A 25,357-nucleotide genomic window follows, 5' to 3' on the forward strand; every position below is an offset into this window, starting at 1 on the left:
GAGAAGAGTGGGACGGATATCAGCGGCATGTAGACATTTTATGGCAAGTCAAGTAATACTCCATAAGGGCTCGGCATGTAGACATTTAATGGCAAGTCAAGTAATACTCCATAAGGGCTGCATCGTCTATTGTTATGTGAGGCAAGCCCGCCCTCTGTATTTGTATATCGTGCTTAAGCAAGTAATGACACCTATCCCGCTGGTGAAAGGCCCCAGTTCCCCAGAAGCGCGCCTGTGTGTGTGTTTCCCCCTTTCCTTGAGTACATGGAGCCATGGGCTTCGACTTCACAGGAGTCTGAATTCAGTTTAGTATTCAGTGTATACGGCTTCATACTGGTTCAGCAGTCTCTCCAAAACCCAGTTCCAGAAAATAATGGAGATGTAATCCCGTATCTTTGATGGCCTGAGCTCAGGTTGAGTTGTGCTGCATTTCACACGGTGAGAAATGCTAAGATCATGCCCCGCGTTATTTCCTGCGTTGGAAGATAAGGTGACATATGAAAGAGGTCTGTGGCTGTAATGGAGATGGACTGGATACTGGGGAAAAGAGTTATACAAACTTTTCAAGTGCCTGGCCTCCGAAGATAAATATTAGATGCTGTATGCTAAGAGAGAAAGGAAGATATCTGTCTCCAATACTTTTATTATCTAGAACAAATAGTACAAAATACCTGTGTCATATTTCTGCTGGAATACAGATGTCAAAAATACTAACAGCCTTTTTTTATTCAGCTACATAGTCACAATGAATTTTACCTACTAGAAATCTTAACCCATACTGTGCCCCCTCCCAAACAGGTCCATTTGCTTATTTCTCTTTAGTCACTGCCATCACTTGTGCCATGCCATTAAACCCAGAGCTGCAAAACCCTTTATTTTACAATTGAATAGACAGCTGAGGTATTGGTGACAAATTGTGTGCAGATAATATCAAAACAAAGACATTTAGCCTACAACCACTTATGGCTATAAAAATAGTAGCCATTTATTTTCAAAATGGGAGCTTCAGTGTTTGTAAATTTGCCATTCATTCCTACTAGCTATTACAATTCTACATCGGTGGTCAAAACTATTGTCAAGTACACGGTCACTGATCAGTGATCTTTGCATGTAGAGACAATCAGGAACCAAATGAGGGTATAATCGAAACTCATTTTATTCTGGGCTCTGAACTCACAGTGGTTACCCTTTTGCCATCAGGTTTATCTTCCTACGTGTATTTTTGGGGGGCTATTATTAAACATGGTTGGCTCTCAGCTCACTGTGGAGAGATGTGACTCATACGGGTGACAGTGAGAAAGAAAAATGGGATGAAAAGTGAGTCATGGAAGAGAAAGAAATGACTCCCTCCCCACACACACACAGATACTCATTTTAATTTATAAATACTGCAGTCCCTGAGCAGATGCTCTGCTCCGCCGACTGTCAAGGTGTTCCAGGGCCTATGGCAATGCCCTTCACAGATCGGCATGCACATTGCATTTTAACAGTTAAGAACGCTTGTTATAGAAAAGATAGAAAACGCAGAAAATACCGTCGATGTTAACCATCCAGTTAAGAACTGTTAAGATTTTGGTGTACTTCCTTCCAGCCTTTATTTTTTCTACTCACACTTGTAGGCAAACCCACACAGGTGCACACACAGACAATTGAGATCTCATTTTTATACAGTTCTACACTATTTCCCATGGCATTAAACATCCATCGTAAACATAATTTTCAAACACTTAATAGTCTAGCTGATGTTAAATCATCATTTATTTTACCATCTGGGATATTTAGGATTTCCTTTTGGCTTTTGTAAGTATGATCAGTGCAATATATTCAAATATGAGTGTTTGTGTCTTACTGAGTTCTAGAAGGCATATGCACACAGTTTTTAAATCTTACCTTGCCATGTGGAAAAGAAGGCACTGAGGATGATTAGAGGGAATGAGGTTTGTTCTGCAGCGCTGTCCAACCTTTTGGCATCTCTGGGCCACCCTGGAAGAAGAAGAGTTGTCTTGGACCACACATTAAATACCTTGAGGCATGTCATCACACACACACACACAAAACAACTCATAAAGTTTTAAGTGAATTTATCATTTTGTGTTGGGCTGTGTCTATAGCCATCCTGGGCCGCATGTGGCCCGCAGACTGCAGTCTGGACACCCCTGATGGTAAGATGCCCCATGAGATGTACGTTCCATCCAGACAAAAACGTTGTCCTGTTCATCATGTCAACTTCAGTACCTAAAATGGTGTGTGATTCAGACTAGATGATTGATATATCCTCAGTGAATGGATAAAATAAACTAATGAACAGCCGTGTTCTCCCATGTGAGACCATGTAGAAAATAGAGTAGACTTAAAGTAGAACCCATGGGGAAAAGTTTCACAGAAAAATATTACAGTGTTGATATATGGAAGAATCTCATAATTTTATAACATATACAGTAGAGGAATGGAATTTCTCTAAAGAAGTACAGCTAAGTCCCTCTTTCCAGAAGTTCTCCAGTTGACTTTGGGAAGTTAAGAATATAGCCACAAAGATCTATTTTGAAACACAGGCAGGCCTGGATTGAAAACTCAGAACTTCCACTTCACCCATCCTCTCCAAGCCTATTCACTCATTTCTAAAGCGAGAATATTATCTACCTCTTTCGAAAATTACATGAGGATGAGATGCAGTGTTACCAGGATAACGTGTTTAGCCCACTCAATTCATTCTGGCTGTTTTTGCTGTTACTGTTCTCAGTATGATGGGAAGTTATATTAGAAGACTGCTAGAGGGCCTTTTGAATAGAAGACAGCACATTCTTTGGATGGCGCATTATTTGGGTATAGTCATCCTGCCAATGAGCAGAGCCAAAGTGTATCATATGATTATGTGTACACACATGGGTTTTTCACAGGTAGACAGTTTATTGAATGAGTTAAGTTCCAGAGGGCCTGAATAAGGGATGGCTTTGTTTTTTCCCCAATCACTGCCATTAAACATCCTCTGTTTGTTCTGTTTTCCCTGCCCCTGGAAGACATTTCAGTAAGATGCCATAGATTCTCAATGACTACATGGCAGGCCATTAGATGCAGAATGAACAACTGTGGATTTTACAGTTTAATCGACAGCTAAAATATTGGTGGTCCTTTAGACAGCCCATTATCAGATCTTTATCTAACCAGAAACAAACTTCAGAGTCACACCCAATGCAATGGCCTTTCCCTCCCTTGCCCCCAGCTCAGGCCTGACCTTTGGCTTGAGGATAGGCAGGGAGGTGGGCACACTGTCTGTTCCTCCTCTTGATTTTCCAATTCTCTTCCCAATCCTGTTACTTACTTCACTATTGTTGAGGGCTGACAGTGAAAGGGTGGATGGGGAAAAAGTTGTATATGACTGACACTGTTGTATTCTAAGTCTTGCTTTCTCTAATGGCAAGCCTCCAAATCCCAATCTTCGTGTAAGTTGAACTTGCATTCTTTAAAGATGTCTGGGGGTCCCACACAGTATACCATTCCTAGATGAATTGGATGATGTCTCACAATCACATCTAAGCTATCGCCTCCTAGCATCACATCCCATGCAACTTCTTACTCCTGGGGTCTTCTTACCCAAGTAGACATCCCTCTTTGTTGGTATGTTTTCAAGATGATTCACATCTGTCTACCTTCCACACCACCTACTTAGTCCACCAAGAACATGCATTCTTGCCTTACTAAACAGTGGAAATGCAACTTAAATAACTGGTAACCCTTCTGCCTTCACCTTACCTCCTTGGATCTTCCAGCTAGCCTATATCCTTCATAATTTACCCAGGTGAGAAACAAGTACGAGTGTCCATGTTTTCATACAAAACCTAAACTACTGAGGACATGTGGCAGGTTCTCCTAAGAACTCTTTTATTCTCTGATCCAGGGCAACTTGTTGGAATTTGAGCAGCTCAGCAGATACATGACATGTGGAAAACATGCCCATTTCTTCTCCTACAAGGGGAGGGGGCTAAATAAATCACCTTCCTCCCGTCTTTAGGAGAGTAGGGAAAATGCCACAGCACTGTCAACATCCACAAAATCCATTACTTCAATTAATTCGTTTCAAATGTCTAGTCTTTAGTAACAGGCTATACAACATAGCCTAGGTGTGGAGAAGGCTGTACCTTCAAGGTTTGTACAAGTGCTCTTTGGTGTTCACACAATGATGATGTTGCCTAATGACACAATAACAGAATGTATCCCTGTCATTAAGTAACACATGACTGTATACGTTCATTAAGAAGGATGCCTAACCTACACTGGCTGGTGTGACTCAGTGGATTGAGTGTCAGCCTGTGAACCAAAGGGCCGCCAGTTCAATTCCTAGTCAGGGCACATGCCTGGCTTGCGGGCTGGTCCCTGGTAGGGGATGTGCAAGAGGCAGCCAAACATTGATGTTTCTCTCCCTCTCTTTCTCTCTCCCTTTTTCCCCTCTCTCTAAAAATAAATAAAATAAAATCTTAAAAAAATAAAGATGCCTAACTTTTAAAAGGAGGATGGAGAAATGGAGGGAGAGTGGGAAGAAAGAAAGAGGGAAGGAGTCTAAGAAGGAGGGAGAGAAAGAACAATGTCAGGAAAAAGGCCTGAAGGAGGGAGCCTGAGCTGAATCTACCAGACAGATGAAATAGGTGAAGTAGGAGGAAGTACAGGTCGTTCCAGGCAGTGAGGACTTCCTACTCACATTTGGGCTACACTTATAAAATGAGCTTTTCTAGAAGACAACCTGGGAAGGTTTCCAACATGCTTCACAAAATTTAAACACATTTAAAGTAAGAAACTTGTGTTTACTGATTCCAAGTTCATTTCCTGCCTTCCTGCCAACCAAAGCCTTTAGTGGTTTTTGCTTTGTTTGGTCTGGTTTTGTTTGGGTTGGTTTTTCAGAAGTTCAATCTCTTCTCTAAATACAGGATAATGGAATACAAGCATAATTTCTATTCCATAGATATCATAGCATCTGAAGCTGTAAAACTAGTTTTTAAAATATACATCTCTGCCAACCTCCAAGAAACTGTTCAGCTGATAATGTTCTAACCATTTGGAGCATAAAACTCCTAGTGGCAGACTGAAGGCTGGGTGTGTTGTTGTCTTGCTGACATGCAGGAAAATATCAGGATGGATTGAATAGAAGGCTGTGGGACATCAGGCAGGCTTTGAGTGTGGCCAAACAGAGTTAAACAACTATTTTCCTTCCTTCTGTATTTGCTATTAGAGCTGAATGTGTTGCAGGCACTCCTAAGTATGTCTTGAGTCCTCATTTGTGGCTGCAGCTCAGAGACTCTGGAGGCAAGAGCAAGCATTGGTAGGGGACAGTTGGGATGGCACCAGTGCACAGGTGACTCTGACAGGTCCATCACTCTCTCCTTGGAACAAAGACCCAGAGGCATCTTCAGGCGTTATTAGCTGAGATGCCTTATTTCCTATAGAAGGAAATTGCACGTTACTTTTCAGCCATCTGGTCAACTAAGACCAGCTGGACCATTTCAATCAACTTCCAAACCAAGGACAGCTTGGAGTTTAAAACAAAAGAGGCCATAGTTCTGCTACATTTGGTCTTGCTTTATTCTTCATGAGGATGTTTCTATCCAGAGACTGCAGTAAGAGAAACTATGAAAGCCCTAAGACTGGTAGCTATATAAGTTCTAAAATAAAGATTTGATTAGATGTCTCTCTTAAATCTAAAAAAAAAAAAAAAGAAAAGAAAAGAAAATTGCTTCTTGGTTCAGGCACATGCCCAGCTAACTGGAATGAATTTCCTAGGTATTTCTGAAAAAGGTTGGGAAATTTTTTTGTTTTGTAAAATCAGGATTCCACTAAGTTCTTCAATAAAAGATTAAAAAGTCAGAAAGCCCAAGCTTTGGCAAACTGATCCGCAGGCTGGCTGGCTTTATAGCCAGATGTCTGAATATGTGGGAGACCTCATCATAAACTTTCCCTCTGACATTTCCCAATTGAAGAGGCATTGGTGTAGCAAGTATGCGATAAAAATATGCAAAGAGATACTGTGGGTGAATTCTCTCAGGACAGAGCTGGGGCACCATTGGCGCTTTAATTTAAGGATGTTGTTGGCAGCCTTTGTGGGGAAGCTGGCAGCCAGGGAAGCTACCCAGGCTATGCTTCTGCTCAAGTCTTGGTAAGGCTCCTAAGTTTTGGGGAAATAGCAATTTGTGGTCCAGGATAATCTTGAACTCTCTTTCCATTTCATTAAAATGGATATAACTCTATCTGGGTCATATAGCCTAAGTGTCTTCAGTTCTTATACCTACCACATGAGACATAGACATGAAGAAGCAAAACTTCTGACCTTTACAAGAATGACGTATACATAAAATAGGAGGTATTAATTCAGTAAAGTAAGGACAATGTAGTAGGTTTGGTTTGTTTGTTTGTTTGACCAAAGTGGCTGTAAAAATTCTCCTCTTTCTATCCACACCTTTAGGGTAAGAGCCCCCTCCCACACTGACACTCAACTTGACCATAAAACTTGCCTTGGCCAGTGGGACAATCACAAATATGACTTCAACAGAAGCTTCAAAACTGCTTCCGTATTGTAGTTAGTTTCATCTTGCTACTCTTGGGGCTTCTATGAACACCACCATGTGAATAAGGCCATGCTAGCCTGCTGAATGATGAGAGACCCACAGCCTGGTGATTTCAATCACCAAGATGACAGCTAGTCAACCACCACTCCGTGCTGTGCTCACTGCTCCAGGCTCACTACCCTCCTTGCTGTTTCCCAAATATGCCAGGCACATGGGGTCATTCCTGGGCCTTTGCAAGGACTGCTCTCTGAATCTGGAAAGCTCAGTCCCCAGATACTCACATGACTGACTGTTCCACCTTTTCAAAGTCTTTATTCAAATCTAACCTTTTTTAAAAAATGTATTGTTGTTCACATTACAGATGTCCCACCTTTCCCCCCCTTGCTCACCCCAACCCAATCCTCCCACTCCCATAGTCAATCCCTGCCACTGTCCGTGCCCTTGAGTCCTCTATTCATGTTTCTTTGCTTGCCCTTACCCTCTCTTTCCCCCATTATCTTCCTCTCCCCTCCCCTCTGGTCACTGTCAGTTTGTTCTTTGTTTCCATGTCTCGAGTTCTATTTTGCTCACTTGTTTGTTTTGTCACTTGGTTCCACTTCTAGATGAGATCATATAGTATTTGTCTTTCACCACCTGGCTTATTTCACTTGGCATAATGCTCTCCAGTTCCATCCATGCTGTCACAAATGGTAGGAGCTCCTTCTTTCTTTCTGCCGCATAGTTCCATCATGTAGATGTATCATTGTTTTTTGATCCACTCACTTACTGAGGGGCACTAAGGCTGTTTCTAGCATTTGGCTATTGTAAATAATGCTGCTGTGAACTTTGGGGTGCAGAGGTTCTTTTGAATTGGTGATTCAGGACTCTTAGGGTATAGTCCCAGCAGTGGGATCGCTGGGCCAAAAGGCAGTTCCATCTTTAGTTTTCTGAGGAAATTCCATACTGTTTGCCACAGTGGCTGCACCAGTCTGCATTCCCACCAACAGTGCACTAGGGTTCCCTTTCTCCACAGCCTCACCAGCACTTGTTGTTTGTTCATATATTAATGATGGTCATTCTGACTGGTGTGAGGTGATATCTCATTGTGGTTTTTATTTGCATCTCTCTGATGGCTAGTGATGTTGAGCATTCTGTCATGTGTCTCCGGGCCCTCTGCATGTCCTCCTTGAAGAAGAGTATCTGTTCAGGTGCTTTGCCCATTTTTTAATTGGGTTGCTTGTCTTCCTGGTGTGGAGTCATGTGAGTTCTTTATACATTTTGGAGATCAAACCCTTGTCTGAGGTATCATCGGCAAATATGTTTTCCCATACAGTTGGTTCCCTTTCCACTTTGTTTATGTTTTCTTTAGCCGTGCAGAAGCTTTTTAGTTTGATGCAGTAGCCTTTGTTTATTCTTTCCTTTATCTCCTTTGCCCTAAGGGGTGTATCAGTGAAAATGTTGTTGTGTGGGATACCTGAGATTTCCCTGCCTATGTTCTCCTCTAGGATTTCTATGGTGTCAAATCATACCTTCTTAATAAGGCCTGCTCTGGCCATTATCACCTCACCACATGTCATCAGCACTTTGATTGGACTCAACTTTTCTATTTTAAAGTTTTGTTTCCCTACTGAATTTACTACCTTATAGCAACACCATGATTTATATGAAACTCCACTATGGGTTATGTTTATTGTATATTGTCTATTTTCCTTAGCATGACTATGAGCTCCATAAAGGCAAAAATCTTTATCTGGCTTGTGCCCTATAATGGCACATAGCCTATAGTATATTCTCAGTAAATGTGTGTTGGTTGAGCAAATGAATGAATATATACATCTCTAAAGCCTAGTCACTGAGAAAAATCCCTCTAACCTTTCTCTAGGATACCTTAACCTAGTATTCTTTACCCCAGAGAATCCTGGTTGCCTACATTATGTTACTGTAACATAATAATACTTTTATATAAAAGTTTCACTTCTCTGACTGATTATATCAAGTAGCATTACATTCATTTTTCTTTGATAGCTATTTCTTATAGGCAATCTAACCAGAGAAGTATTAATAAAACAGCAATGGTTCAGATGAGAAAGCATCTAGACAGGCTATTTCTATCTCCGTTTTCCTTCCTCAGCACAGTCACAACTGATTTGGAGGTTCCTCAGTGTGCCGATGCAAGCGTCTATTTCCCTTCCTTGCTCCTCCAGTGGGTATGAATGCAAGCAGATTTTAAAATTCTGATAAAAGAATTCAGGTGCGTCCTCATCTGAGCTCTCTACAGCCACCCTAGGCCACAGGTGCAGTCCCATATGCTTTCATGGGGGCCCAAACATCAGAAAATATTCTCCGTTCTTCTTTTTTAAAAGAGTTTATTTATTTATTTTTTTAGACAGAGGGGAAGGGAGGGAGAAAGAGGGGAAGAGAAACATCAGTGTGTGGTTGCCTCTCGCATGCCCCTCACCGGGGACCTGGCCCGCACCCGAGGCATGTACCCTGATGAGGAATTGAACCTGAAACCCTTTGGTCCACAGGCCAGCGGTCAATCCACTGAGCCACACCAGCCAGGGATAAAGTGGCCCAGATTATTTTAATGTGTAGCTATGGCTGAGAACTGTGGCTCTAAGTCTTGTTGTTGTCTGGGGAAATGCTTTCACTGTGTTCACATGTACAGAATATATATTCACTTAAACTTCATGACAACACTATAAACTGGACATTACTACTATCTTCAGTTTGTAGATAAGGATACTAAGGCACAAAGGTCTTGAATAGCTTGCTCAAATTCACACAGAGCTAGGCTTTGATGCAGGCAGCCGACTCTAAATTGGTAGGATTAATCATTATGCCACACCATCCTTCATAGTTAACAGTTCCTTCTCCATGCCCGCCACTGTGTCAAACCGTTCACATAGGCTGTCTCACAGCACACAGATGACGTAAGTACTCTTTCACATCACCACTTCACAGGTAGGAAAACTGAAACCTAAAGAGGTTAAGCCATTTGCCCACAGTTCTGTTTCTATCAAGTGAAGAATGCAGATTCAAACCACTGATCAATTCAAATGTTCCCAAATGAAGAACTAAGAACTTTCAGTTCCAGCATATTGTCCATGCCATGCTAACAATAGGTGGAAGATTTTGACTGTGAGAGGTTATTTACCAGCCTCTGAAACTCCTGTCTTTTGTCTACATGTATTGCATTCACTGTGGATCGTATGCAGCTGGCACCTCTTGCATCATTTTGATGACAAGACAGACAATGCTTGCCTTATTGTCCTTTCTTCTTTCCTATTACGAATGTTATAATGGTTCCTGAGGCTTCCATTACACAGTCTCCCTCAGCAGACTTTCTAACTGAACTCAGTTGCTGTTCTATCAGCAATAGCCATTCTAACCATCACTTTTATCAACTGACAGATATGATTATGTTAAGAGCTCAATCAGATAAAAATAATTATGCACCATTTAATGGAAGCTAAAAGGTTTTAACAAAAGCAGATTGGGTGGCCATCAACAATAAAATGGTTAAATCGTGGTCCATTCATACAATGAAATGCTAGATGGAAACCAAAATGTAAGAACTGCAATTACACATAACAGAGATGAATCGCTCAAATCAGATGCTGAGGAAAAGTGAACAAGCACAAAACGTTCACAGACAAAATTAATCTATGGTATTAAACCAGAACGATGGCTGGATCTGGCAAGTATACAAGTATAGGGAGAAACCGTGAGGTGTGGAGCTTCAGGGGCAAGTCATGTTTTATGTCTTGACCTAGGTTATGGTTATATGGGCATGTTCATTTTGTAGTGATTCATTGAACCATACAGTTATGATCCTGGTACCCTCTTTTGCAATATGAGTGGGAACTTTTGTTTATAAAAGCATGGATAAGGTTTGCTTGGTAAAGTGAAGAAATACAGGTTCCCTAATTAAGCTCATAGAAACATTTTGGTCCTGGTACTCCTAAATATTTTAATAAAAATGTTTTAAAAATCTAGCCCTAGCTGGTGTGGCTCAGTGGATTGAGCATGGGCCTGTGAACCAAGGGGTCACCAGCTTGATTCCCAGCCAGGGCACATGCCTGGGTTTCAGGCCAGATCCCCAGTGGGGACACATGAGAGGCAACCACACATTGATGTTTCTTTCCCTCTCTTTCTCCCTCCCTTCCTCTCTCTCTACAAATAAATAATTTTTTAAAGTTAAAAAAAATCTAGATTGCACTAATAATGAATAAATAATAGAGAGTACTCATACACTATAGGCAGTTTCCTCTTCTTCCTTTTTCGGAATAAATGGAACAGAAGTTGATATTTATTGACTATAGGTTCCAGACCTGTACTAAGACCTGTATATTATGTAATCCTCTCCACAACCAAATGACCTAAGTATTATTGGTTCCACTTTCTAGATAAATAAATTGAGACTCAAGATTATATGACTAATAGGTGCCAAAGCTAGAATTCAAACTTAATTGGACCCTAAACTCTACTCCTCTCTTACTGTGCTACTCTCCTTCACAGTTTATAGTCATTAATGGCCCCTCAGCCTTCAAAATGCATGTCCTTTTTATGCCTGTTACAGTTTCAGGAATGTCCAAACTTTTGGCTCCTCTGCACCACACTGGAAGAAGAAGAGTTGTCTTGGGCCACACATTAAATACACTGCAACATGTCATCACACAAAAAAAATCTCATGTTTTAAGTAAATTTACGATTTTGTGTTGGGTCGCATTCATAGCCATCCTGGGCTGCACACGGCCCATGGGCCACAAGTTAGACACCCCCGGATATGGTTGGCAGTTGGTTGACAGCACTGAAAGGAATCTGTAATACAAATAATCCTCCATATTCTTAAATTATACTTCATAGTTTTGATTCATAATGAATCTCCATCCAGTTCTGACTTGTCCCTGAAACAGTCCCATCCTTTATTTTGCTCCCCATTGCTGTCTGTCTCCTGCTCAATTTCTAAACAATCCTTTTTTATGGAATTGGAAACTAACGGCCCTCTTGTCATTAGTGAGAATTAAAAGTCCTAGATACTAAAGAGAAATTGGTACTTAATAATATTTCTTGCCCTATGTAACCCTAATTAAAAGAGCCCTTTAAAAAGGAATTGGCATTTTGTAACTGGATCTAATAGAAGGCCATGCTCCTTTACCCTAAATTTTATTATGGGTTCCAAACCACGTTCATGCATCGAGCTTTTGATGGGGCTCTGCAGAAAGTATGCTCTGCAGATCCAAGAATATGTGTTATAGGATTAGTCTTTCCTCATTCATTCCGTTTAATTACTATTCATAGTATATCCTGTATTCTAAGACATACTCCTCCTTATTTTCACAGGTTCTGAGATTGGGCTGCAGCTTAAAGTGGAAGACAAATCAGGGTTTAATTGAAGGTGTTTGTCTTCCTTAGTGGTGTGTAAAATCATGGTGCCTTTTACCATCACTGGCATCTTAGATTTAATGAACTACTATACTGAACTTCTTTTAGAGCCAGCCATTATGCTTGGCACTAACCATGCAGGGTGAGTCAAAGAGACATGCTCCCAGACCTCAGAGAGCTCACATCCCACTGGAGTGACAAATACTGAGCGCATCATCAGCTGATAATACTTATTAAGAAGTAACCCTGGGTGTCAAGGAAGCATGTAACAAGCATCAAAGAAGGCTTTGCCCAAGGGAATGAAGTCTAAGTGAGGCCTGAAGTATAAGACGTGCCTAGATGATGTGGCAGAGGATGATCCCAGAGGAGGAAGATGCAAGTATGTAGGGTTTGAGGTTGGGAAGATCCCAACAACGAGGAGATGGCTTCGATAGGGTATTGTCTATGGGGGTGAAAAGAAATGGATACTTTGAGATAAAGTTTGGAGATGGAATTAATGGGACATAGTGATTAACTATATATGTAAGGCATTGCTGGAGCCAGAAATGAAGGAAAAGTGGAGTACTGGAGGAGAACTCATCTTAAGGGAATTAAAAATGAGGGTTCACAGGCTTGAGCAAAGGACATCTCACGATTGGGAGAACTAGGAGTTTTGAGTATAACCTGGCACCTGTGCCTCAGACTGCAGTACTAGGCGAGGGAGGCTGGAGGAACAATGGAAAAGCATCCTCCACAAGGCACGGGGAACACAAGAAGCACCGATTTGTAGCTTACACACCCAAGAATAGTGTCACTGGATGCTAAAGTATCCTTCCTGATTCAGGGTTACTGTCAGCGCACGATGGATCAAGCAGTGCCCACCTGAACCCAAGAAGTAGTGGGGGAGTCCACTGGTGTCAACAGCAAACAGTAATGGCAGCCCCACTGTTGTGACCCCGCCAACCTGTGGGTCCATGACCATGGGCCCTTGGCAGGAAACCCCAGCCAGAGGTTTCTTAATTCGATGTTGAGACCATTGACATTTAACGTGACTACTGATGTGGTTAGGGTTAAATCTACTATTTTATTTGTCCCATCTGCTCTTGAAGCTTTTCTCTCTTTCGGCCTTCTTCCTAATTCCGTGAGGTTGACTGGCCCTCTCCAACCTCAGCTCCCACCCTGTGAACTCCGGCTCCTGCGCTCCCTGCAGACCCTCAGCTCCATCTCTTCAATTCCGGGAGTCCGTTGAGCTCTGCTCAGGTGCCTCCTCTCTGCATCATGACCTGCAAACTCTCTCAAGACAGCGAGCTGGAGCTGGAGCAGGGCTGATCTCATTCATTTTCCATGTTTTGGGGAATCACTGTCCTTTTCGCCTAATGTCTCATGTCTTGAAAACCACCTTTCCATGTTTTGTCCCAATTTTTGTAGTTAATTCAGGATAGAGGGTAAATCTGGTCCCTGTTACTTTATCTTGGCCTTAAGTGGAAGTTGATGCCATGGTTTTGAATCCTTGATTTTTTAAAAAAAAAAAATTGACATGGGATGTAAATAAATTGAATGTGACAACTTAGATAATTGAAATAATTATCAGAACCAGCATTAGCTTGTAAATGCTAAGAGCACAGTTGTTCTAATCAATGAAGACCACATTTACTAAATAAATGGTCTATGAAATCTAAGACTGAGAACAAATGTTTTGTAAAAACATTAATAATTGGTATGTATGGGCACAAATAATATCTTAGGGGGGTACATCAGTTTTGCTCTACAAAATGTTTCATCAAAAGATTTGCTTCCAAGTGTTATAGTCAAACATGCTTAGGCTTATAATTGATTAATTATTCTTAATTCTTTTTCTATAACACACTCTGGACTGCTTTCCGAAGAGGGGACCTTATCTCCTGGTCAGAAACTCCTCTTCACATGTTAATTTCCCTTAACTGCTTGCCCCCCTGGATGCTCTCACGTAAAACACATAGCTATTTATTTACTTTACATGGGTTTCATTCACCTGGCAGGTGTGGCTCAGTGGACTGAGCGCCAGCCTGCAAACCAAAGAATCACTGCTTCAATTCCCAGTCCGGGCACGTGCCTGGATTGTGGGCCAAGTCCCCAGTAGGGGGCGCTGGAGAGGCAACCACACATTGATGTTTCTTTTCCTCTCTCCCTCCCTCCTCCTCTCTCTAGAAATAAATAAACAGTAAAAAAGAATTTTTTAAAAGATTTGGTAGAATTGCAATAAGCAGAAATGACAGGGGAAGACATGAAATAAACACCAGAGATGAGTAAGCACTGAAGATGTGGGGGACAGCAGAGCCCTACTTAGCTGGAATGCTGGTTATACACACAGGTGAGATGGGAAGTCAGAAAATGTAAGCCCTTTGGATTGTCCCAGACAGGAGTAACGTCTTCCTTTTCTTGAGTGGTTAAGTGCCTTTCTTTGGTCCTTTATCTCATTCTGCCTTATATTACGGTTATTTTCGCACTTCCCTTTGTTCCTCTGCTAGACAATCTTGACATTTAGGGCAATGATTATATATTGCTCATTGTTGAATCTCCACTGTTTCCAGCGCAGATATGAAACTCAGCAGTGGAGCAAAATTATTTGTGGAATTAATAAATGAAACCATCCACTTCAGCCCAAACCATTTGGGCCTACGAACTAGACCCCGAGGCCCTGCAGAAATAGTTTAAAGACCAGCTGACAGACACCGAGTGGAAATGCTCACTCGTTACAACACTAGCACCTTTATTTTCAACAAGAGGTTTGGTAAGAGAGTTTGCAATGGATTAATTCCTTTGATTTCTTCATCATGTAGATTTGACCATAATTAGTAGCCACTTGAAATACAGCTTCTAAGTTGTAATTCTCTACAGTCTATTTCAAGGAGAAAATCCATACAGATAAGTACTGGGGTTTTATTTTTTAATCAAAAGGTTAATTAAATGAATTAATCTTTATGTTTGAATACATTTTCGCATGGAATTTTGAATAAATAATTTAAATGGGTTAAAATTAAATCAGTATGGCATGAAAATGAAAAATAAAGCTGAGGAAATCAGGGAAAATCTTATGTGTTCTATTAATTATGTAACAGCAGACAAAATTGCCTATGGCAAGTTTAACCTGAGAAGACAGGAGAGCTGAAAAAGATTCTCAAATCCTCCTGCAATTGCTGGTATCTGCACGGAAATCATTTTGTAAAATGTACGGTGTTCCACAAAGACATGGGTTTTAAGCAGTTTCTTCAAGAAAAGAATTAAGCAGTTAGCATTTAAATGAACCTTCTGAACTACAATGAGAGTAAATAACTGTAGAATCATATATCGACTTTGCCACGTCCACTGAGGAAAGGAAGACAGACAGCAGAAATGGAGCCCGAGCACGTGTGTGTGGCTGAGACAAGAGGGCCGGAATCATTTAATGAAGATTTCTGGGCACAAATAGTGACACCATCCATCAGCAGGATCTGTTAGCATAACACCTGCGTGTCTGTGAGACTATGTAGGTGGTGGCTTATGAGGAGGAATGCTTCTTTGGCTAGTAAATGTCACAATAAACAAGTAAGAGAAACATGAGGGCCAGAGTCCATGTAACTATTCAGAAGAAAATGGACTGTAAAAAGAGAATGCACACTTCAAACGAGGAGAATGCAAGACAAGTTCGGCTGTGGTCTTTGACAGTCTCCAGAGAAGTGTTCATTTCCTCTTTATGTGAAATTGATCGGGTCATGTGAAATGTGTGCCTCATGTTATCTCTATTAGAAACAATGCCTTACGAGGAGTTTTGAATATGCCTCTCATCTAGAAATCATGGGGATCAGATGTTGCAGTTTGATTTGAAAGCAAAGACACGCTTTCCCTAGTGCCCATGTAGAACCACTGCTCCTGGTCTTCCATGGCCATCCCAACGCTGGGTTTAAGGACAAAGAAAACAAAGAAAGAAAACCATAATGCAAGGGATATGTCAAAGAGACACAAAAACCACCTGAATGAGTTCCAGGGGTCAAAGCTAGACCAATTTAAGAAACAAAATGAACAATATGGTATTCGATTATAACCCATATCATAAAATAAATAACCATGAGTTCATACCGATATAAACAAATGATTGGATAAAAATAGTTGAGGACAGTGGACAAATTTCTCATACAGAAGTATTCTAAGTGATTTGTGTAGATAGTTAACCCTCAAGGAGGAGGAACATAACTCCCCCCCTGAATACCGGTCATGCATAGTGACTTCCTTCCAAAGACAGCATGGAAAGGGGAAAAAAGAGTCCCTTCACAGTGAAGAATCCTGGTGCACGCTACCTCAGTCAGGAGAGCAACAACGTCAACGGTGATGCTATGTTGACAGTATACACCCTTGATAATAGGATGCGGAGGAAACTTGAACTCTGTGGTCTTCCTCCCCCAAACCCAGCACCCTCGTGATCTCGGGAAAAACATCAGTTTCCAGTGGAGGGGCATTCCATAAAATGCCTAACCAATAAGCCCCCAAACTGCCAAGGTCATAAAAAACAAGTCTGAGAGATGGTCACAGCGCATAGAAGCCTGGGGAGAGACAATGATTTAATGTAATATGGCATCCTAGATGGTAGAGATGGACACCAACGACAAAAAGTTGGTAAAAACTAAAGTATCACAATTGGTTCATTAGGTGCAACAAATTGGACCATACCAATCAGATGTTAACATTACAGAAAACTGAGTGTAGGGTATATGGAAATCACCTGTGTTATCTTTGCCCTCTCTATAAATCCAACATTACTGTAAACCTTTAAAAATATTTAAAAAGTGATACCTGTTTTTAAACAACTGAAATGTCTTGTAGAATCTAAGAAGTAATGTGTGCCTGGGCATCCAACCTGGATTAGAGAGATGAAAAAGGCTACGGGAATTCTCCCTCTCCCTCTCCCTCTCCCTCTCCCTCTCTCCCTCTCCTTCTCTCCCTCTCTCCCTCTCTCCCTCTCTCCCTCTCTCCCTCTCTCCCTCTCTCAGGGACCTAATTTGTTCTATTCTCTCCCTCTTCTTTATCCCTTATCCACACAGGGTAGAAAGCCTGACCATAGACAATGCCAGGATATTCACGCTGTATAATCCCAGACACCTGAACAGGGACTGCTCTCTCTTTCTTTCTGGCCTATTTCCAAATTCCCAGAGGCAAGGGACTCAGAACAGGCATCCACCTCTCTTTTCATTAGTTGGCATAGGCAGGTTCAAGGAAAGGACTCTAATTAGCCTAGCTTAGGCTGCCTGTTCACCCTGGACCAATCATTTTCCATCAAGGAAAGAGAGTTACATGCCCAGAGACCCTCCCCTGTGGATGATGGGGAGCCACAGGGAGGGGGAGGTGAAGAAGAGGAGGATTTTCTCACAGGGTGGAGAGCGGAAAAGAGGGCAGGGTAGCTCCCACCCAATAAAGGAATGACCATAAAGCACCTGAGATTGAGGGGGGAGCACAGACTTAATACGAAACATCAATATTTAGCATTTCTGAAAATGCACAGGTTCACAATCCCTTACCCACACTTGTGAAATCCCCAAAGCTCGGAAAACCAAAAGGCTTTCCGTAGCTCATTTGGCAGCAAACCTGTATCGAACTGATGGGAGGCTAATTATAGGCTCTACATATTTAGAGCGAATATTCATACCGTTTGCCAAAGAAATGTTAATGCGTTTGATTATAGGGTCTTCCCTAAGTCCCACTAGGAGTAAGTAATATGTAATAAATTGCGTATGTGACGGTATTACCTTAATAAAACCTGAAAAAGCCTGAATTACAGTGCTTAAAAGCTCCTGCGGGTTTCATATAAGGGATACATATATAATAGTACACATATTGAAGAACATAAATATCAATTTCTACGTAGCTCTAAAAACATGAGCCACAAAAATAAAAATCATACAAGAACGAAAAAAAAAAACCCTTTAAAACACTGAAAGGAAAATACACAACATCTATGCTAGTTTTAAAAGATAAGCTAATCCTATTAATAATAATTCCTTATTTTTACATAATGTTTGTAGTATTCAAATCTCTTTTCTGTTAGTTTTTAATTATCAAAACAATTCTTGGACATAAACAAGTCAAATGCTATTCCTGCCATTTATGGGTAAGAGAAGGGTACCCAGGGACGGTTTCACTGTATAAAGTGTAAGGTCACAGTTGCATGTCTCCTATGCACTAATCCAACGCCCTTGAACTCCAGCACTCTGTGTCAGATGGAAAGGGATTACTGAATTGGCACTTTCAGCATGTAGATAAAACCACACCACAGCTACTTACTATGTGGTTTCTTTGAAGTACTGCAGCCTATGAAAAGGAAGGTTCGAACTGGTGTTTCAGGATTCTTAGGGTATAGTCCCACCAGTGGAATTGCTGGGTCAAAAGGCAGTTCCATCTTTAGTTTTCTGAGGAAGTTCCATACTGTTTCCCACAGTGGCTGCACCGGTCTGCATTCCCACCAACAGTGCGCTAGGGTTCCCTTTTCTCCGCATCCTCTCCAACACTTGTTGTTTGTTGCTTTGTTTATGATGGCCATTCTGGCTTGTGTGAAGTGCTATCTCATTGTGGTTTTAACTTGCATCTCTCTGATGGCTCGTGATGCTGAGTGTCCTTTTATGGATCTCTGGGCCCTCTGTATGTCCTCCTTGGAGAAGTGTCTGTTCAGGTCCTTTGCCCATTTTTTATTTGGATTGTTTGTCTTCCTGGTGTGGAGTCCTGTGAGTTCTTTATATAATTTGGAGATCAGACCCTTGTCCAAGGTATCATTGGCAAGTATATTTTCCCATATGTTTGATTCCCTTTTTATTTTGATGATGGTTTCTTTAGCCGTGCAGAAGCTTTTTATTTTGATGAAGAACCATTTGCTTATTCTTTCCTTTATGTCCCTTGCTCTAGGGGACATATCAGTCAAAATATTGCTGCGTGGAATATCTGAGATTTTCCTGCCTATGTTCTCCTCTAGGACTTTGGTGGTGTCATGCCTTACATTTCAGTCTTTTATCCATCTCAAGTTTATTTTCCTGTATGGTGTACATTGGTGGTCGGGTTTCATTCTTTTTTCATGTACCTCTCCAGATCTCCCAACACCATTTGTTGAAGAGGCTATTTTTACTACATTTTATGCTCCTGGCCCCTTTGACAAATACTAACCATACAGACATGGGTTTATTTCTGGGCTCTCTATTCTGTTCCATTGATCTACGTGTCCATTCTTGTGCCAGTACCAGACTGTTTTGATTACAGTGGCCTTGTCATGTAGTTTGATATCAGATATTGTGATCCCTCCTACTTTGTTCTTTTTTCTCAAAATTGCCGAAGCTATTCGGGGTTGTTTATGGTTCCATATAGGGCAGGGGAGGGTAATGGGGGAAAACTGGGGACAACTGTAATTGAATAACCATAAAAAATTAAAACATGAAAAGGTATGTTGACCAAGGATCCTTGGGAAGGGTGGTGGTGAGGCAGTCTTCCACAGTACAATAAAATAGCCGGGGTTCAGATTTCCTTGGGTCTGAACCCCTCGTTAGCTGTTTGTGCCCTTGGTCAAGCTAGTGTTAGGATAGCTACCTCTTAAAGCTGCTGGTCTGTCTTTCATAACACAGTCTGTAAGTCAAGTCTTGCATGGCATATTGCATAAAAGATCATTCTCTTCTCTTTTCCTTCAAACTCCAGTCCATCTTTCTCAGGACACCACCCCAACTTTCCTTCCCAGGAGACTCTTAATAGGAGTCACATCCCCAGCGCTGAGCGTATGGCACTGTAGGCCATACACTTCATAGAGACAGGGACGCACTGGGCACCCGGCACAGACGCGGCTTGGTATGAAGCAGCTGTTTGATACCTATTTGTCGAATGAATGACTAAAGCAAGATTGGGGTCTTCCCATTGGAGGAAATCCCACAGCAGAGGCAAGGAAATCCTCAACATTTCATTAGTTGAATGAGGTGATTTAACCCTCTTAGAAAAAATTCCTTCCCGTGCTTAAGTTATGGTTTTCACTACTCAGCGACAAGACTTTTCCTGTGTGAGTGTCAGCACGGGAACCCCAGGGGCCATTGTTAATGCCAGCTCTCAGCTCTGAGCCTCATGCCCCTGTTTCCTACTCCTCAAGGCTGCCCTTCATTAGCAATTCCACCAGAAAGCCCACAAAAAGACTGGAATCTGTCCAAACTTGAGGAAAATTCAACCCTATTGAAATAAATCCCCATGTGTTTGTTTGCTATATTTGCTCTTTTTGTCTTTAATGTGAACATTTCTATAGACCTTTTTTAAAACTTGGATACTTCTATTACTTTCCAGAATACTTAATCATAAAAAAGAACAGCTGATGCTGAAATAGATGTCGAAATAGATGTCAAAATAGTCATAGTGAAGAAAATTTTCTATGATGTATGAAATATATTTTCTACGTGATTTTCACATACCTGGTAATCCTATCAGTATTTTAATACTGAAATTCAACTTGAGCACCTACTTGGAAGAATATTTTGCATCTCTGTTTCCATGCCATTGCATGGCTTCCTCCCCTTTGCATGATCATAGTATAGCAGCATCCGACCCAAACCACAGCACGGAGATACACATTTTAAATGGGTATATATTTTATTTAATGCTTGCTTTTGTTAGACATCTGTGGCTGTGGCAAGAAAAAGGAGAAGGCAGAGGAGAAGGGGAAGGCTGGGGAGGGAGACTGTCCATTGCTTTACCAAGAGATGGGCAACAAATAGCAGGCATTGTTAAGGGAGGAAATGTGCGATGCCTCCCCAGTTTGTTTGGAAGATACGTGGTATCTTGTAAACAACAACAAAAAAATTACCATGTAAAATTACGTGGTAAACTCATAAGAAAAATAATCAACAAGTGTACTACTTCACCATAAGGAAAAGAATATCTTATAAGTGAAAAGGGAAATGAAGAAAGCTAAAATGTGCTGTTCTATCACAAGTGAAAAATTTCCCAGGCCCAGAACTTCCGTCCCTTCTCATTGGAGTAAAAAAACCCAAAACACATTAAAGTGCTTAAAATGCCGTAGTGTTAAGTAGACTGCCTAGTGAATTTTTACATGTATATATGTATATGCTTCATATCAATATTTCCAGTGCCCCCAAAAGTTTATTTTCCCTTTATAGTCACTGCCGCCCCCCTCAGAAGTAACCAGCGTTCTGATTTATTTAACTGTAGATTAGCCTCTTCTTTCGCCTCTTCTTGAATTTCATATCAACGAAATTTTATACTATGTATTCTCTTGTGACTGGCTTCTTTCACAGAACATAATTTCTATGGGACGTACCCACGTTGTTTGTGTAACTGTAATTTGTCCCATTTGTTGTCCATTCTCCTGTAGATAGGCATCACTTCCAGGAATCAGTATATTGTGTTTTAAATCTGTTACGACATTTGATGCATAATGTCCATGGGCACATACACTCCTGTATCTTGAGAATGTATCGGCCAAGGTATGACTATGCTTGGCTCCCATGTATAGTAACCGTTTTCCCAGTGGACTGACGCGGTGTACGAGAGGTCCAGTGGCCCCACGTTGGCATCAACACTCATGACTGTCCGTCTTGATTCTTGATTTTTGCCATTCGGATGTTATTCAGAGGTAGCTCATTGTGGTTTTAACCTGCATAGCCCTACTGGCTAAAGATGATGAGCCCCTTTTCATATGCTCATTGGTCATTAGTTACCTTCCCTTGTGAAGTGCTTGTTCCATTGTTACCCAAGCACAAGTTCTGGTTTGAACTCTATTATCTGAATACATGTGTTGAGTTCTACATGATGTTAGTAAACCGATCTAAAGAGATTTGTCAGGGGTAATAACTTTTGCCTTTTAAGCAGTTCTCTGTGGTGTTTTCAAAAACAGGGATTTCAAAATGACCATTTTTCTTCCAGTACAGAATTCTATGTGGTAGGATTCCCACCCTGCATATATGATCAGAAGTGAGATAAAATCCCTTACAGTTCAGGGGTTCAGAGCACAGCCTGAGGTCAAGTCACATGATATCAGTTTTATTTACCTGCCTCTGAAACCTCCTTTGTACAATGGGGACCACGACACACTTGCCTCATGGTGTTGCGGAGCTCATGGGGTTAACCTATATAACGCTCTCAGAGTGGAGCGGAGTGTACGGCAAGGCCTCAGTAAGTAGTAGTTATTGGTAACATTACTTGGGGTGCCAGATTAAGCCCTCGTCGCGTCTGTTCAACGAAGATAAGGTTAGAACATTATCTAATGAATTGGGGGAGTCATTCACATGGGGATCTGGACCGCTCAAACAAAAACTGGGAGACTGGATGTGAATCTCCAGAACTCGCCGTGTGAAATGACCACTGAAATGATCACTAAAGCCTGTTGAAATGTTCTTTCTGGTCCATTTGGCTTGGAGGACCCCAGGCCAAATTATACATATTCATGACTTGTAAATTGTTCGGTCTGGCTCTGAATAGGAACTAAAAGATTTAGGATAAAAAGAGCAGCTCTCCTTCTAGGCAGCCCAGGACGCAAAAACACTTTAATAAAATGGAAACGTGGGTTCCACAAGAATCATTTCGTAAAATCTATAATGCACTCTCATAAAGGTTATATACTCAAGGACATCCCAATAGCCAGAGAGCACCAGTCAAAAGTGGCAGGGGAGAAATTGGCTAAGTAAGAGCACTTCCCCTCTGTCGATAACGTAAAAGGGGCAACGGGCATTTTCTCTCATTAAGTCCATCTGCCTAGGCTAGGTGCCTGGCAGTTCTCCCGCTAATGAGAATCTGCTCTTCCCAATCCTGGAAGAAATAAGTCTTTATCTCTACCCCTTTGTGTGTGCCAATGTCGTGTCAGAAACAATTTTTTGGGAGAGAGACATTTTAAGGCACAACCAGGTATGATCATTCAATCACCCAGCTCTTCAGTCACCTAATGCGATGAGAACAGGGAGCAGTCACTGCTGAGCGATGGTGCCCACTGACTCATTAGATTCAGAAGGGAACCGCATCCCTTCTCATCCACCGCCATCAGGATGCAAGCTTCCCATAAACGCTCAGATAACAATGTACAGCGACTTGCACTTGGGCGGGATCTTTTGTGCAATTCATTAAGTTATGGCAACATGGATTTCTTGCTATGAATATGTCCGTCGAGCAGAAAATGATTTTTGTTTTGATAAGGGTTTTTTTTTTTTTTACCTTTCTATTTCTTGGATTTTAAGAACATGATTCCGGAGAATTATTTGGCTCAAAGGAAAGACAGTCCCGGGATCCTTTTTCATATGCTTATCGACCCTGTGTGGTGGGCAGAATTCTAAAAATGTCCTTGTACATCAGACTGCCAACCTATAGAATGAGCTAATAAAATGGGTGTTGTTTTAAGCCACTCAATTCGTGGTAATATGTTAGAGGGCGATGGAAAGCTAACACACTTGATTTCTTCTCTTTGCATTCTTTTAAATAGCCAAGCAATAAAAGTAGACTGGGGAAAGAAAATTAAGCAGCCTGAGAAACACCCAGGGATTAACTCACGTTATTACAGATCATGAGGTAATCTCAAGAAGAGGAGGCTCCAACTGATACCGTCCTGCCAGTAATTATCATAACATAATTGGGGCAAGGAGAAGAACATCTTCTGGTGAAAGCGTGAGAGACTTCACCAGGTGTTGGGCTTGACCATCATTTCTCCTCAAACTTGAATCATACCAGGAATGTCATGTTGCTTTTTGCACTTCCCTTTTCTCCTTGGCTTAGAAGAGCTCTTGCTCACTCCCGCAGTGATGTGGCCGAGGTCAGGCGTGCCATGACAGCTCTGTGAATGAGCTGGGATCATGCATCATTGTCACCAAGCACAACACAGGTGTCACAAAGCGTTAGAAAAGTGGAAGGTGGAAAGTGGCGATAACACATATCTTGAAATTTCTAGGATTACAAGAAAAGTATACTATGCGGATTCAGGAATTTGGGAAGAGAAAGAGGATAGAAGTATGAGTCTCCTTAAAGAAGGAAACCTCTAAGACAGCGGCACGCTGCTCCACTCTCTACAGCGACTAGGAACAGGTCTGCTGGCCCTGTGCTGTGGTATGGACTGCCCCACTGGTCCCCGCTTCTGCAGATGTGCCTCCAGTCTGGCTGGACTGTCTCTGTACTCCTGGCTTTGCCCTTGTCCTCTGCGGCCAGCAGGAGAGCCCTGCCAGTTCTTAGCACAGATTTTTTTCCCCAGAGATATTCCCCGTGGTAGTGCCTTAATGACACTCTTCTTTCCGATCTCCTCTCCTCACTAGAACGCATATCTCTTGCTTGGTTTAATGGAAAACTGGAGTTTACATAGACTAATGGGCTAATCAAAGAAATGAAGGGGATGCTTTTAGGAATAGAGAAATTAAGGGGCATGAATTTTAATAAACTAATGGGGGCAATGTAGATATTTGGAAAATCCCTCTTTCGAATAATAGGTCAAGCTTTCTTAAAAAAAAAATAGAGGGTTCTTTATGGGGAAAAATGTGGATTCAAAGCCTGTTAGTTCGAGCAAGGTAAAGAAGTATGGCATTCCCTACTGCCAAACTCTCAAAAGAAAAAGCCCAGGGCATTGAACCAGTGTAATGTATTTTATTATCATAGCTTACAGTGTTTCTTTTGCTGATATAAAGCTTCAGAGGATGGATTTTTATTTATCTTTTTAATTAGTACACTTTAAAAAAAAATCCTATAAGTCTCCTGGGTCTACCAAGCAATCATTTTCATTTCCTACCTAAGTGAGTGCTTCTAAATTGTGTAAAGTATTGCTCTATCCTTAAACATTGTAACTGGTCATATATTAAATTCTGATTTGAGGGAAAGAATGAACAGGAGCAGATAATTCAGTTCAGCATTTGCTTTTGGCTTTGCACGTTGACAACAGCGATTTCTTTCTTGCTTATTTATCCCATACCTTCCCAGCGCTAACCTGTAGTGCTCATCACAGCACTGCAATGAGTCATGTAAATACTGCTCATTGTCCAATCTATGAAAACATATTGGGGCTTAAACCTTCATCTTCATGTAAAGAATTCTGATGGTGGCATAAATAAAAGTGGCCTGAACAATTTGCCTATATGGGCATTAATGAGAAATATTGATAGATGCAGCTGATAGGACTTTCACGGTCCCTAGCGATAGCATAGAAAGGTCAAAGGGAACAGTGAGCTCCATGCTGGCTCTGCCCACGGTTAGATTCCTCGACCTGGGTGGATAAAAGACCGTTTCATGGTGGAGGATGTATATTCTCTTTGATCTGAGCCACAGACCCTCCTCACCTACAGATCAAGATGTCTAATAAATATTCTTCCTTTTCTTGCACTAGTAAAGATGAACATTTCATTGATGCCTCCATTTTTCTCTTCCCCATTTCTGATCATTATACGTGCTTCATATTCTCACTGGGTCATGTTTCCCACGCTCCTTCTCTGGAATGGGAATTAAGTTATAGTTTT

At 41.4% G+C, this 25,357-nt stretch overlaps 1 protein-coding gene across 4 annotated transcripts in view; it reads left to right on the forward strand.

Moving 5' to 3' along the window:
- The window catches only part of GLRA2 (glycine receptor alpha 2), a 177,690-nt gene that overhangs the window by 79,164 nt on the left and 73,169 nt on the right, over nucleotides 1–25,357 (forward strand). The window lies entirely within an intron of this gene.

The sequence above is a fragment of the Phyllostomus discolor genome, chromosome X, assembly GCF_004126475.2.
Source record: "Phyllostomus discolor isolate MPI-MPIP mPhyDis1 chromosome X, mPhyDis1.pri.v3, whole genome shotgun sequence".
NCBI classification, from domain to species: Eukaryota; Metazoa; Chordata; class Mammalia; order Chiroptera; family Phyllostomidae; genus Phyllostomus; species Phyllostomus discolor.